Source organism: Schistocerca americana, chromosome 2, assembly GCF_021461395.2.
Source record: "Schistocerca americana isolate TAMUIC-IGC-003095 chromosome 2, iqSchAmer2.1, whole genome shotgun sequence".
Lineage (NCBI taxonomy): Eukaryota > Metazoa > Arthropoda > Insecta > Orthoptera > Acrididae > Schistocerca > Schistocerca americana.
In genome coordinates this window covers 259,983,502-259,997,974 of record NC_060120.1, presented here as the reverse complement: position 1 = coordinate 259,997,974, position 14,473 = coordinate 259,983,502, and the positions used below count along the sequence as shown (strand labels likewise).

Genomic DNA, 14,473 nt, shown 5'->3' with positions numbered 1-14,473 from the left:
TACTACCACCTACATAAGTAAGCTTTTCCTGTGTCACTTTCAAGTAATGCACTTAAGCTATTCCCGATTTAACTGGAAGATCTGTACTTCCCCCTTTCATATCAACAGCCTCAAAATGCATATTGTAGACTTTGGGATATGTTACATGTCAGTGTCACACCAAGATTGTGGAGAAAGGGGGGGGGGGGGGGCGGCACGTCGGTATCCAACAAGTGTTTACCAATAAATAAGTGGCGGAAAATTACGGGTATAGGACAGCTTAACATGTGGAAAATGAGATTTTTATTATTCACTCAATGTATTTAACATTTATTATTCCTTTAAAATCGCACAACAACTTCAATAAAACACTTTAATCAGTCACACACTTATTTCACAATTATTTCACTTTTAAACTGCAAATCCTCTAAGAGCTGTCTTGAATCTTCACGAGTCTCTCTCAACAGCCTTGATGTGGATAGATATGTACAGCAACCAGTAATCAGTCAGAACTGCGTCTGCAAAAACACAAGGATTATTAAACAATTTTTGCTGTCACTAATTACTAGCAATATAATTAACAGAGTAGATTGCTAATATTTGCTATATCACATTCGCAAGAACGATCTCACTGAAGTAATTAAGTCCATCAAAACGCTTAGAAACTAACCTCTCGTCTGACGAAAACGGTCTAAAGACTGGCAATTACTTCAGATCTATTGACAATGATACTGAGAATTATCACTTTACTGAGTGACTGAAATGTAGTTCAGGTACCTTTGAACATAACAATATGTTAGAATTCATTTTCTAAACACGAACTATTACGGTACTGTGCGGCTACTTACATATTAATTACACTATTAATATTTTCACAGTTGTTTCTTTAATACAAAATTAAAGCCAACGGAAGAATAAACGTAAAACATACTTACCAATGACAGGTTTGTTGAGATGCAATTTTCTGTGTGGACAGATGTAACTTTTTCATACGGTGGTACGTCGCAGAAATCGCAGGAGTCACAGAAATCGCAGAAGTAGCAGAAGTCACAGAAGTCGCAGAAGTAGCAGAAGTCGCAGAAATCGCGGAAGTAGCAGAAATAGCAGTGGCGGAGGGATACGCGACTTAGGTTCCTTAACTGCGACTCTTAACTGCGACAAATCACAGTTAAGAATAACAGATACTGAAAAGTAGCATTCACAGAAATCACTGATATCGGAAAATCGCAGTTTAGCCCATCACTACCTAGAATTAAAGCAGCACAACAACACCGGTAAAACGGCTCTTTTGGCGCCTCGACGCAACGTGCTCCTATGCTGAAGTCGTGCGCAGAGCGACGAAATTTTGAAATCACTACCTCCAGCCTTAAGTAGTAATAATTGAATATTCTGGCTGCGAGAATTATATTTTTAAGTGTTATTTGTGTATATGTGTTAGTTATAAGATTATTTTGTGTCAGTTGGTGCTTGTCAGTGATTTATACACTCCTGGAAATGGAAAAAAGAACACATTGACACCGGTGTGTCAGACCCACCATACTTGCTCCGGACACTGCGAGAGGGCTGTACAAGCAATGATCACACGCACGGCACAGCGGACACACCAGGAACCGCGGTGTTGGCCGTCGAATGGCGCTAGCTGCGCAGCATTTGTGCACCGCCGCCGTCAGTGTCAGCCAGTTTGCCGTGGCATACGGAGCTCCATCGCAGTCTTTAACACTGGTAGCATGCCGCGACAGCGTGGACGTGAACCGTATGTGCAGTTCACGGACTTTGAGCGAGGGCGTATAGTGGGCATGCGGGAGGCCGGGTGGACGTACCGCCGAATTGCTCAACACGTGGGGCGTGAGGTCTCCACAGTACATCGATGTTGTCGCCAGTGGTCGGCGGAAGGTGCACGTGCCCGTCGACCTGGGACCGGACCGCAGCGACGCACGGATGCACGCCAAGACCGTAGGATCCTACGCAGTGCCGTAGGGGACCGCACCGCCACTTCCCAGCAAATTAGGGACACTGTTGCTCCTGGGGTATCGGCGAGGACCATTCGCAACCGTCTCCATGAAGCTGGGCTACGGTCCCGCACACCGTTAGGCCGTCTTCCGCTCACGCTCCAACATCGTGCAGCCCGCCTCCAGTGGTGTCGCGACAGGCGTGAATGGAGGGACGAATGGAGACGTGTCGTCTTCAGCGATGAGAGTCGCTTCTGCCTTGGTGCCAATGATGGTCGTATGCGTGTTTGGCGCCGTGCAGGTGAGCGCCACAATCAGGACTGCATACGACCGAGGCACACAGGGCCAACACCCGGCATCATGGTGTGGGGAGCGATCTCCTACACTTGCCGTACACCACTGGTGATCGTCGAGGGGACACTGAATAGTGCACGGTACATCCAAACCGTCATCGAACCCATCGTTCTATCATTCCTAGACCGGCAAGGGAACTTGCTGTTCCAACAGGACAATGCACGTCCGCATGTATCCCGTGCCACCCAACGTGCTCTAGAAGGTGTAAGTCAACTACCATGGCCAGCAAGATCTCCGGATCTGTCCCCCATTGAGCATGTTTGGGACTGGATGAAGCGTCGCCTCACGCGGTCTGCACGTCCAGCACGAACGCTGGTCCAACTGAGGCGCCAGGTGGAAATGGCATGGCAAGCCGTTCCACAGGACTACATCCAGCATCTCTACGATCGCCTCCATGGGAGAATAGCAGCCTGCATTGCTGCGAAAGGTGGATATACACTGTACTAGTGCCGACATTGTGCATGCTCTGTGGCCTGTGTCTATGTGCCTGTGGTTCTGTCAGTGTGATCATGTGATGTATCTGACCCCAGGAATGTGTCAATAAAGTTCCCCCTTCCTGGGACAATGAATTCACGGTGTTCTTATTTCAATTTCCAGGAGTGTATATTTGTTGTGCTGTATTGGCGTTAGAATGGTAAAACCCCCCCGAGGGCATGCAGCTTTACTGTATGATTAAATGATGATGGCGTCCTCTTGGGTAAAATATTCCGGAGGTAAAATAGTCCCCCATTCGGATCTTCGGGCGGGGACTACTCAAGAGGATGTCGTTATCAGGAGAAAGAAAACTGGCGTTCTACGGATCGGAGCGTGGAATGTCAGATCCCTCAATCGGGCAGGTAGGTTAGAAAATTTAAAAAGGGAAGTGGGTAGGTTAAAGTTAGATATAGTGGGAATTAGTGAAGTTCGGTGGCAGGAGGAACAAGACTTCTGGTCAGGTGACTACAGGGTTATAAACACAAAATCAAATAGGGGTAATGCAGGAGTAGGTTTAATAATGAATAGGAAAATACTGTAGGAATGCGGGTAAGCTACTACAAACAGCATAGTGAACGCATTATTGTGGCCAAGATAGATACGAAGCCCACGCCTACTACAGTAGTACAAGTTTATATGCCAACTAGCTCTGCAGATGACGAAGAAATTGAAGAAATGTATGATGAAATAAAAGAAATTATTCAGATTGTGAAGGGAAACGAAAATTTAATAGTCTGACTGTAATTCGAATGTAGGAAAAGGGAGAGATGGAAACGTAGTAGGTGAATATGGATTGGGGCTAAGAAATGAAAGAGGAAGCCGCCTGGTAGAATTTTGCACAGAGCACAACATAATCATAACTAACACTTGGTTTAAGAATCATGACAGAAGGTTGTATACATGGAAGAACCCTGGAGATACTAAAAGGTATCAGATAGATTATATAATGGTAAGACAGAGATTTAGGAACCAGGTTTTAAATTGTAAGACATTTCCAGGGGCAGATGTGGACTCTGACCACAATCTATTGGTTATGACCTGTAAATTAAAACTGAAGAAACTGCAAAAAGGTGGGAATTTAAGGAGATGGGACCTGGATAAACTGAAAGAACCAGGGGTTGTACAGAGTTTCAGGGAGAGCATAAGGGAACAATTGACAGGAATGGGGGAAAGAAATACAGTAGAAGAAGAATGGGTAGCTTTGAGGGACGAAGTAGCGAAGGCAGCAGAGGATCAAGTAGGTAAAAAGACGAGGGCTAGTAGAAATCCTTGGGTAACAGAAGAAATATTGAATTTAATTGATGAAAGGAGAAAGTATAAAAATGCAGTAAATGAAGCAGGCAAAAAGGAATACAAACGTCTCAAAAATGAGATCGACAGGAAGTGCAAAATTGCTAAGCAGGGATGGCTAGAGGACAAATGTAAGGATGTAGAGGCCTATCTCACTAGGGGTAAGATAGATACTGCCTACAGGAAAATTAAAGAGACCTTTGGAGATAAGAGAACCACTTGTATGAATATCAAGAGCTCAGATGGAAACCCAGTTATAAGCAAAGAAGGGAAAGCAGAAAGGTGGAAGGAGTATGTAGAGGGTCTATACAAGGGCGATGTACTTGAGGACAATATTATGGAAATGGAAGAGGATGTAGATGAAGATGAAATGGGAGATATGATACTGCGTGAAGAGTTTGACAGAGCACTGAAAGACCTGAGTCGAAACAAGGCCCCCGGAGTAGACAACATTCCATTGGAACTACTGACGGCCTTGGGAGAGCCAGTCCTGACAAAACTCTACCATCTGATGAGCAAGATGTACGAAACAGGCGAAATACCCTCAGACTTCAAGAAGAATATAATAATTCCAATCCCAAAGAAAAAAGGTGTTGACACATGTGAAAATTACCGAACTATCAGTTTAATAAGTCACAGCTGCAAAATACTAACACGAATTCTTTACAGACGAATGGAAAAACTAGCAGAAGCCAACCTCGAGGAAGATCAGTTTGGATTCCATAGAAACACTGGAACACGTGAGGCAATACTGACCCTACGACTTATCTTAGAAGAAAGATTAAGGAAAGGCAAACCTACGTTTCTAGCATTTGTAGACTTAGAGAAAGCTTTTGACAATGTTGGCTGGAATATTCTCTTTCAAATTCTAAAGGTGGCAGGGGTAAAATACAGGGAGCGAAAGGCAATTTACAATTTGTACAGAAACCAGATGGCAGTTATAAGAGTCGAGGGGCATGAAAGGGAAGCAGTGGTTGGGAAAGGAGTGAGACAGGGTTGTAGCCTCTCCCCGATGTTATTCAGTCTGTATATTGAGCAAGCAGTAAAGGAAACAAAAGAAAAATTCGGAGTAGGTATTAAAATCCATGGAGAAGAAAAAAAAACTTTGAGGTTTGCCGATGACATTGTAATTCTGCCAGAGACAGCAAAGGACTTGGAAGAGCAGTTGAACGGAATGGACAATTTCTTGAAAGGAGGATATAAGATGAACATCAACAAAAGCAAAACGAGGATAATGGAATGTAGTCAAAATAAATCGGGTGATGCTGAGGGGATTAGATTAGGAAATGAGACACTTAAAGTAGTAAAGGAGTTTTGCTATTTAGGGAGTAAAATAACTGATGATGGTCGAAGTAGAGAGAATATAAAATGTAGGCTGGCAATGGCAAGGAAAGCGTTTCTGAAGAAGAGAAATTTGTTAACCTCCAGTATTGATTTAAGTGTCAGGAAGTCATTTCTGAAAGTATTCGTATGGAGTGTAGCCATGTATGGAAGTGAAACATGGACGATAAATAGTTTGTACAAGAAGAGAATAGAAGCTTTCGAAATGTGGTGCTTCAGAAGAATGCTGAAGGTTAGATGGGTAGATCACATAACTAATAAAGAAGTATTGAATAGGATTGGGGAGAAGAGAAATTTGTGGCACAACTTGACCAGAAGAAGGGATCGGTTGGTAGGACATGTTCTGAGGCATCAAGGGATCACCAATTTAGTATTGGAGGGCAGTGTGAAGGGTAAAAATCAAAGAGGGAGACCAAGAGATGAATACACTAAGCAGATTCAGAAGGATGTAGGTTGCAGTAGGTACTGGGAGATGAAAAAGCTTGCACAGGATAGAGTAGCATGGAGAGCTGCATCAAACCAGTCTCAGGACTGAAGACCGCAACAACTACAACAACAAATGGTAAAACAAAAGAAACAAAACAAAGCGAATGAGCATACTGACGCAGAGATGACATCAGAGTCTGAGGTAGAACAATCTACCCATATTTCTGTCGGATTATCAGAAAATTTAATTATGAATGATAATTTAGTAAAACTGAGGAGCTGCCAAAACAAACTGACACTCCTGCATTCAACCAGTTAGGAATTAATAACAATATTTGTTCTGGGCAAGGGGCAGAAGTTAGCAATGCTCAAGCTATGTCGATACAGGGTATGCTAACAGCATTTTTTGAAAAGTTTACTATTAAAGAGCAGGAGCGTGAAAGACAACGTCAGCAGGAAAAGGAAAAACGCAGACAGGAAAAGCTTATAGAAAAACAGTAACAGGAGCTCAGGGACCAAGAAAAGGAAAAGAAATATGGAAAATATAAACAATATTTTTCTAGGAAGAGATAAAGAAATTGTCCGTAGGATAAACCAAGTTTTGGTCGATCGTGATAATGCTATTACTACCCATTTTAAGCAGGAGATCGATGCAGTAAAACCACTATTGAACCCTTAATAAACATTCCAGTTCAAGTCAGTAGTCTTCAAACTGAAGTAGAGAGATTAGAGAACCAATTCAAAGCCTTGGCTACCGCTGTGGAAACAATGCAGGAAGACATTCCCTCGGAAATCCAAAGGCAAGTCCGAACAGAAGTAGCCAGGGTGCTGAGCTCTGAAAATCAAAACTTTGAAAATCTGACAGTATGCAGTAATGACAACACCGGTACTGACAGGCAAAAGATCGGAGATAATCTAACGGCGAATTTTAATGCAGCACAAGGAAGACCAAATTTTGGTAATCAACCTATATTACCACAGCAATATGTGACACCAAGGAACAATAATAGTGGAATAGAAAGTACTTGTAATAAAGTAACCACACCACCTGTGAATGATAGCAATTCCATGCACTTAACTACTTTGATGCATGAAGAAAGCCTGATTAAGCATAGACAGCTTCAAATATTTAACGAGGAAAGCAAGAAAAACATACATCCAGTAGTTTTCATTCGAGACTTCAAAAGCGTTCTTCCAAAATCATGGTCGGAAGAACAGAAAATGCAGTTTGTGGTTTCACATATTTCTGGTGATGCGTCGCTCTGTGCATTAAATACAGCAGAAATTTGCAAGACTTTCCACGACTTTGAGAAGGCGTTCCTTAATCAATTCTGGTCAGCGTCTACTCAAGAGCGACTCCGTAAAGTTGTTTACAATGCTGAAATGTACAATCCGAAGTCAGGTTCCTTAAGAAAGTACTTTGAAAAATATATTAACATGACCCGGTACTGGGATGAGCCAGTAACCACCAGAGACTTATTGCGAGTGTTAAAAGCTAGATTACCCACACATATTCTAGAGAAAAATTATTTAATGTTACAGACACCGATCTGAAAGAATTTCTGTCTGTAATTGATTCTCTGGATCTAGTGCAAGAAGACGCCAGAAAAAATTCTGACGTTATCAGCAATGATAATAGTCCTAATATAAAAAATTCATGGAATGGAAATAATGGAAATAGCGGCGAAGGTAGTCCAAAGAAAAATAAAAATAAAGCTTATAGGAACGGAAAATACAATAATAATAATAGTAGTAGGAATCCATACAACCAAAATTTTGGTAATCCTAATAATAATAACAGTAATTATCAAAAGGCCGAAGAACACCAACAATCGAATGGTAATCAGAGGCAGTACCACAATGAAAACCTAAACAATAACAATAGCATCCGAAAGAGACGAAATGACAACAGGTCAGACAGTCCATATAAAGACAAGCCTAAAAATATGCGAGGTGACAGTGAATATTGGCGACAGCCAGAGCCAAGTCATTGGCAGCCGCAGCAAAATTCTATCAATTCAGGTCAGCCAATAAATTATGTACAGGCTATACCTATACCAAGCAATCAATATCCACCGTGGTGGGATCCAAGCAGGCCTCCTCCGACTGAAAACTCACAAAATGTGAGAATAGTGGAGGTACCTTCGGAAGCAAAACAAAACACTCAGAAGCCAACAAACTAATTTCGGTCCCTGAAGGCCTTCGCCAGGTGACCGAGGCCAACAATGAAAGCAATAGGTCGACGGAACAAAAAATAAACATGATACGGTATCAGGATGGCAACAGGATCGAAGATGAGCTATATCAGGAACCTGCTGTCTCTGATAAGCCACAAAGGGAAAATATCCAAGCAAGTGTCACCGGAGCTGTAAATGGTGTAACAACTACTATTCTGCTTGACACAGATGCGAATGTATCAGCTATGAACATGCAGTTTTTCAAGAAGGTATCGGAGATAAGAAGATTGCTGATTTTGCTGGTTGCAAATTGTAAGGTTATAGGGGCACTGGAAAAAAAGGCACAGAGTATAAAATACCAGACACAGGTGGAAGTTTCCTTGGGAAATGATCGCTTATTATGCACGTTCCTACTAATGGATAACTTGTCCATACCGGTGCTTCTGGGTCTTGAGTTCCTTCGGGAAAGGGAAGCTGTAATTGATCTCGCCCGTGGGGCATGTGCTCTTAAGTACCAACAGCGACCCATAACATTAACGCTGGATCGGGAGTTAGGTGCGAACCTTCTGCCGATGAGAAAAATGAATCTTTCTGTCAGCAAACAGAAGTTGTTAGTGTTGGATCATAAGCACCCACAGATGTGTCACAAAACTCGAAATAACGATGCACCCAGCAACGTGAGTGACATCGTCACAACAATAGAAGAGAAAGTACAGGAGGCAACGTGCATTAACCCTTTCAGATCTGATGGTCACAATTGTGTACATAAAGTATGTTCACTAATATTTCACTGACAAGAAATGTCAGGTGCATCCAAACCCTTTGTGCACATTTGTGTTTGTTTCTTTTATCCATGCTCCAGCAGCTGCTGCTCTCTTGTGAGCAGTCTGTGAACTACATAGTAAAATATACTCTCTGGTGTTGTCTCTCTGTGGGAAGCCATTACTCGTTGATTTTATTGGTATAATAGTCACATTGTGGGTTTTGTTTATGAATGTTTAGTGTGGTTTCCTTCTTTTGGAAACATTAGACATACTTTCAGTGGAATTTTCAGCAATTTCATTCAGTTCATATTTGTGTTATGTATCAGGTAAGTTTAATGTACACAGTTGTGAACAGCAGATCCTTAATGGTGTAAAATAGGAAACAAAACCTAAAATGTATCTCAGCTGTATTTGCATGGCTATGGTAGTTATGCGGGGTATTTTTCATTAATTTCAGTGCCAGCAGCAAGGAGGAGAATAACTGACCTGTACATATGATTTTATTTGATATTGCTAGCTTTGGACTTACAAATATGGATAAGGAATACCTTTCTGTGGAGAAAGATAGGGACTTGTTTATGGATATAATTGAAATTGGTAACGTTTCTGACATTAGTCTGAGTGGAGATGAGGATTACAGTGTACCACCTATTGAAAGGCAAGCTGACAAATAGTGAAACGTGTTGGATCAGATAAAGTGGGCTGAATGATGTGTGTAGAGACACCATATCTTAAGATGATGGAGAGGTGGTGGATGATGCAATGCGCTTTTATGCAATGAAAACAACCCAGAATTGAATAACCTGCGTGACAACGTAATTGTCACACCTAAAGAATCCATAAAATGCAAACGCAAACCTCTAAGTACCATTGCAGAAACATACAAAGATCCAAATTTTGAAGAATCTGTCTTGGGTTCTCCAATACAATACTTCAAAATATATATACCAGATGATCTGTTCACTAGCTTGGCAGCACATACTTATATTTATGCATTACAACAAGGCAAATCATCATTCAAGCAGACAACGCCTCAAGAACTAGAGGTGCTATTTGGTTTACATATATTGAGTGGCGCTTTGAAATTTCCCAGATTATGAGTGTATTAGGATATAAGTCTGAAGGTAAATGTGTTTTGGGAAAACATGTCACGAGACAGATTTTTAGAATGAGGATCAAATTTAGATTTGGTGAACAATCTGGAGAAGACACCTGAAAATAAAGGTTAATTTTACAGTCAGGCCAATTCACACAGCCATTCGAAAATTCTGCAGTGAACTTCCTATAGAAGAGAATGTTTGTGTGGATGAAGGAATTATTCCTTTCACTGGGGATTTTTGTGCAAAGCGGTATGTCAAGGGGAAACCAAGTCCAAGGGGAATCAAAGTCTTCATGTTGTGTGGAAAGAGCGGAATAGTGCAAGATTTCCTTTTGTATCAAGGTGTTTCAACTGAACTAAATACCGCATTGTGCAAAAAATTTGGATTAGGTCCTGCTGTTTTAGGATCTTCTCACTAGTGCTGATGACGTTACCATGTGTAAGTGGTTAGACAATAGGCCAGTTGTACTGTGTTCAAACTTTGTTGGTAAAGGCTCAGTGGGTGAAATTGAGTGTTGGGACAAAAAAACACTGTAAATAAGTGAAATTAGAAAGACGTGAAATAATGAGGAGATATAATCATGCAGTGGGTGGTGTGGATCTATTTGATCAAATGATAAGCTACTACAGAGTTTTCATCAGATCTCAATAATGGCCTTTGCATATGTATTTTCGTGCTGTTGACTTTGCCATCGTGCAAAGTTGGTTGGAATACAGATGAGATCAGACAACCTGTCTATCCCAAAAAAGAAGCAAATGGACCTTCTTTTCTTTCGTATCAGGGTAGCAGGATTGACACTGTGCCAGAAGAAAGTGACTGAAAAGAAGAGGCGGCATCCGTGTGATGAAGGACTGACTTCAGGTTTGGAGAGTCATACCAAGAGAAAGAGGAGAATTACGACCAGCTACAAAGAAACAGTTTGATTCCATTGACCATTTGCCTTCGCATGATGTAGAAGCTCCAGGTCGCTGCAAATTTCCAAAATGTACAGGGCATTCTAGAATTCGGTGCAGAAAATGTAAAGTACATTTGTCTCCAAAAGGACAAAAATTGTTTTTTGCAGTTCCATACTAAATCTTAAAATCAATGTGTTGACCATTGTTGTTTAAATAAGAACTGTAATTCGGAAATATTTTTATTGTTTCTTCTGTTTTAAAGTGAAATAAAGAGGGCATACTTGATCTGTAGTGTTAACCACCTTAATGTATGACAAGGAAGCTCAAGACCTGATGAACACAATTGTGTACTCTAAATATCTTGAAAATTAGAGATAATATGAACTTTTTTCTTAGAAAAATGTTGCCAGGAAACTCACCTCAATGTAAAAATGATGTCAGGTATTATTTTATAAGTAAATAAAAAATCAGGTCTGAAAGGGCTAATGCTTCAGAGGCTAGACAATTAACAGAATTATTATCCGGATACCTCAAAGTAGTCACTGAACGCCCTGGAATCATAAAAGATTACCAGTATAATATGAAAGTATATCCGCACAAGACCTATTGCAGAGCATCTTACTCGGTCTCCTGGACTAGGAAAAACGAAGTGAAGATACAATGGACCAATCAGAAGTGCAAGTGCACTATCCTATAACTGTAAATATAATGTTTATGGTAAAATAATTATCAGTAATAATATTATAATATTATGTATGTATTACTTTATAAGGTTTCCTGTCAAGTATTACACTGCAATATTCTTGAATTATTTGAACAAGGAGTAGAGAATCCCCATAATAAATGTATTTCTTACTCTAAAATGGATCAATATCTTGATAAACACTTGATTGTTATTGCATTAAATGTGAGGAATTTTACCTTTCTATACGTAGCATAGAAACGATTAAAATGCTTAAATAATATATTTGTTCGTAGAATGGATATAACAAAAATATTTTCATAAGATTCAGTCATGTAGTCCCACACACGTAGCGTATGTTGGTGGTGTGTGAGCTGTGTGACTGAAAAAAAAACTAAATAAATAAAAAATAAAATAAACTGCTTTCACCACTTGTGAAGCGAAATCTGAATGTGTACTGATTTACGTACACGGATTCATTACGAAGTCATTTAAAATGCTCTTATGAGCAACATTCCGGTTAGATAAACCGAACATGGACATCTGTCCTAAAAACATGGTAAATAACAATCCCAATAAAAAAATTAGAAATATATAAATATATGTATCTGTAATAAAAATGGAAATGTACTGTTATCTGGACAGTTCAGTAATGATCTCATGGTCAAGATAATGTAGCACATTCTGAAAGTTTTATATTGTCTCATGTTTATGTGACAGCGTAAAATTTTAAATTTTGTTATTCAGTCATGGTAATATGAACTTATGTGCAAGTGTACCAGACCTCATAACTTGAAAAGTGTCATTTACATATAGATTGTCTGTTAAGTACTGTGGAAAACTACAGACAGCAATCAGAACAGTGAAACATGTTTCGCAGGAACTAGTGGACGCGTGAAGAACTGTGATTTATATTCTGAATAATGATGAACAGTGATAAAAACTGTGATCACGTAACCTTATGAACGCTCTTGGAGTGTCAAAGTTAGCAGCAACGCTATGAACGTTGAGTACTGTTGACTGTATTAATAATTAACTTGAACTGATGACCTTTAGTAGTTTGATACGAAGCGTCTTCGCGTGCCAAATTTAATGTGACAGACAGTACAGCCAGCCGCGCGGCTAAACAATAATGCAGCTTTGGCCACGCAGCGCGTCGCGAAAATATTTACATTCCGCTTAAGTAAACGAAGCACACTACGGCCACTTATATGATTAACGGTGCAGTGTTCAAAATGTGCATATTGTGGTAAACTTACACGTGAATCACTACATTGTGTTGAACAGTGTCAAAATACAGAACATACTCCAAAAACAGTCTAATTCCATCCGTGTGAATGCGAGTGAAATGGACACTAATAAACTTTTCCACAGAATGAGAATAGTAATTATCTTGTCACTGATGCTTATATTTCGACATTTCATGTACCCGTCTTAAACTGAGGGACGTGGGAAAGGAGAAACAAGAACTGCTGCAGCGCGACTAGTAGCCAGCAGCAGATCCAAACCACGATGCAGCCGACGCCCCAACAACTCGGACGGGGGCGGTCCAGCAGCAGCCACTACCTGTCTGCGGTCCAACGGCTCGACACGGGGGCGGTCTTACGACGTCAGCGGGAAATTCTTATGACATTCGATAAATGAGTGACTTTGGAAATTTTATGATATACCACCATGAGAAAACATTCATTATCTCATATGCTTACAACAGAGTCATAAATTTGCGTTTTCCAGCATATTTTATGACAATCATGCCAAGCCTAACTGTTAAAAATAGGTGTCTGTATTTTCTTGAAGCCCCTTGGACGGTTTTATTCCCGGTTTTCCGAGTCCAGTGAACCCAAATGGGGGGGGGGGGGGGGGGGTTAGTTAATCCGGGAAGTATCCGCAGCAATTTCCGAGATAATACAGTCCCTGAAGTCATTTAAAGTACTCGATTCAACTATAATTTTATCATGTCTAAAACAACATTGAAACTAAACATTTGCATCTTGAGAGTAGCAAATCTATGTGGATTACGTGGACTGATAAAAAATACACAATAGATAAATTAATTTTTTTTCTCAGCCCGAGGGGCATTGTAACATCCACGAGATAAATTTTAGCTACAGAGGGACGAGAGGAAATTATGCCTGTACAGTTATAAACATTATCTATTCGACATATGAAAAAAACAGTGAAAACGATCATAAATATTAATTATTTATATAATATTCTATGATGTAATTGGACATATCGATGTGTATCATACAAAGACAATGATAATTGTAAATTCCTTTTATGATCTGCGTTTGTCTTCCTTTGTTTTTACCTTTTGTTGTTTGGCTTTTGTAGGTTGCGGACGCATATCAAACTGAGGTCTGGTAAGAAATTGTAATTATTTGTTTATTATTACTTGAGAATGGAGATCATTATTATTATAAATATGAGTGAATAATTATTTGTAACTTTAATTCCTCTCTCAGTAAGCATTATCTGTGTTAATTATTTATTTCCACTGCAACGAGCGCAGCCATTGATGATAGCGACTTGTATCGCGTTTTTGTCTGTGTTTTCGTTAGAAACAAATCAAATGTTTGCTTGATGAAGTCTAAATAGTGCACAATACGAAAGTAGAGTTTATAGAGTTTAATAAGTATTTCAAATACTTACTTATTTGGTCTAACAATAGAAAGTATGTATCAATTGTCTGCCGCCATCATAACAATTATCTCAGCTGCAAATTCAAATTACGAAACTCTGCAGATATAAATGCCGAACGTAATACAAATGTGTAAAAATAAATGTGCACCGGTGGTCCCGAACTCATTTTAATGAAAATGATTCGAATCATATTGGTTCTTTAAAAACAGTGCTCATAGCACGATCCTTACAAGAAACTTTTCTAGCTGATGTATGGAGCCGAAATTAATTACGCACGAGTTGCGAAGAATATTGTTTCAGGTAACATACGTCAGTGTTGTGAGCGGCTGATATTCGGTGGTTTTAATGATCATTTTGCTGAAGATAACTAGAATCTGTTGTATGAACTGTGATTTAGT

At 40.0% G+C, this 14,473-nt stretch overlaps 1 protein-coding gene across 1 annotated transcript in view; it reads right to left on the bottom strand.

Annotated features, from left to right (window-relative positions):
* LOC124593942 overlaps positions 1 to 14,473 on the bottom strand; it is a 142,007-nt gene that overhangs the window by 55,852 nt on the left and 71,682 nt on the right. The gene's annotated exons all lie outside the window — the stretch shown is intronic.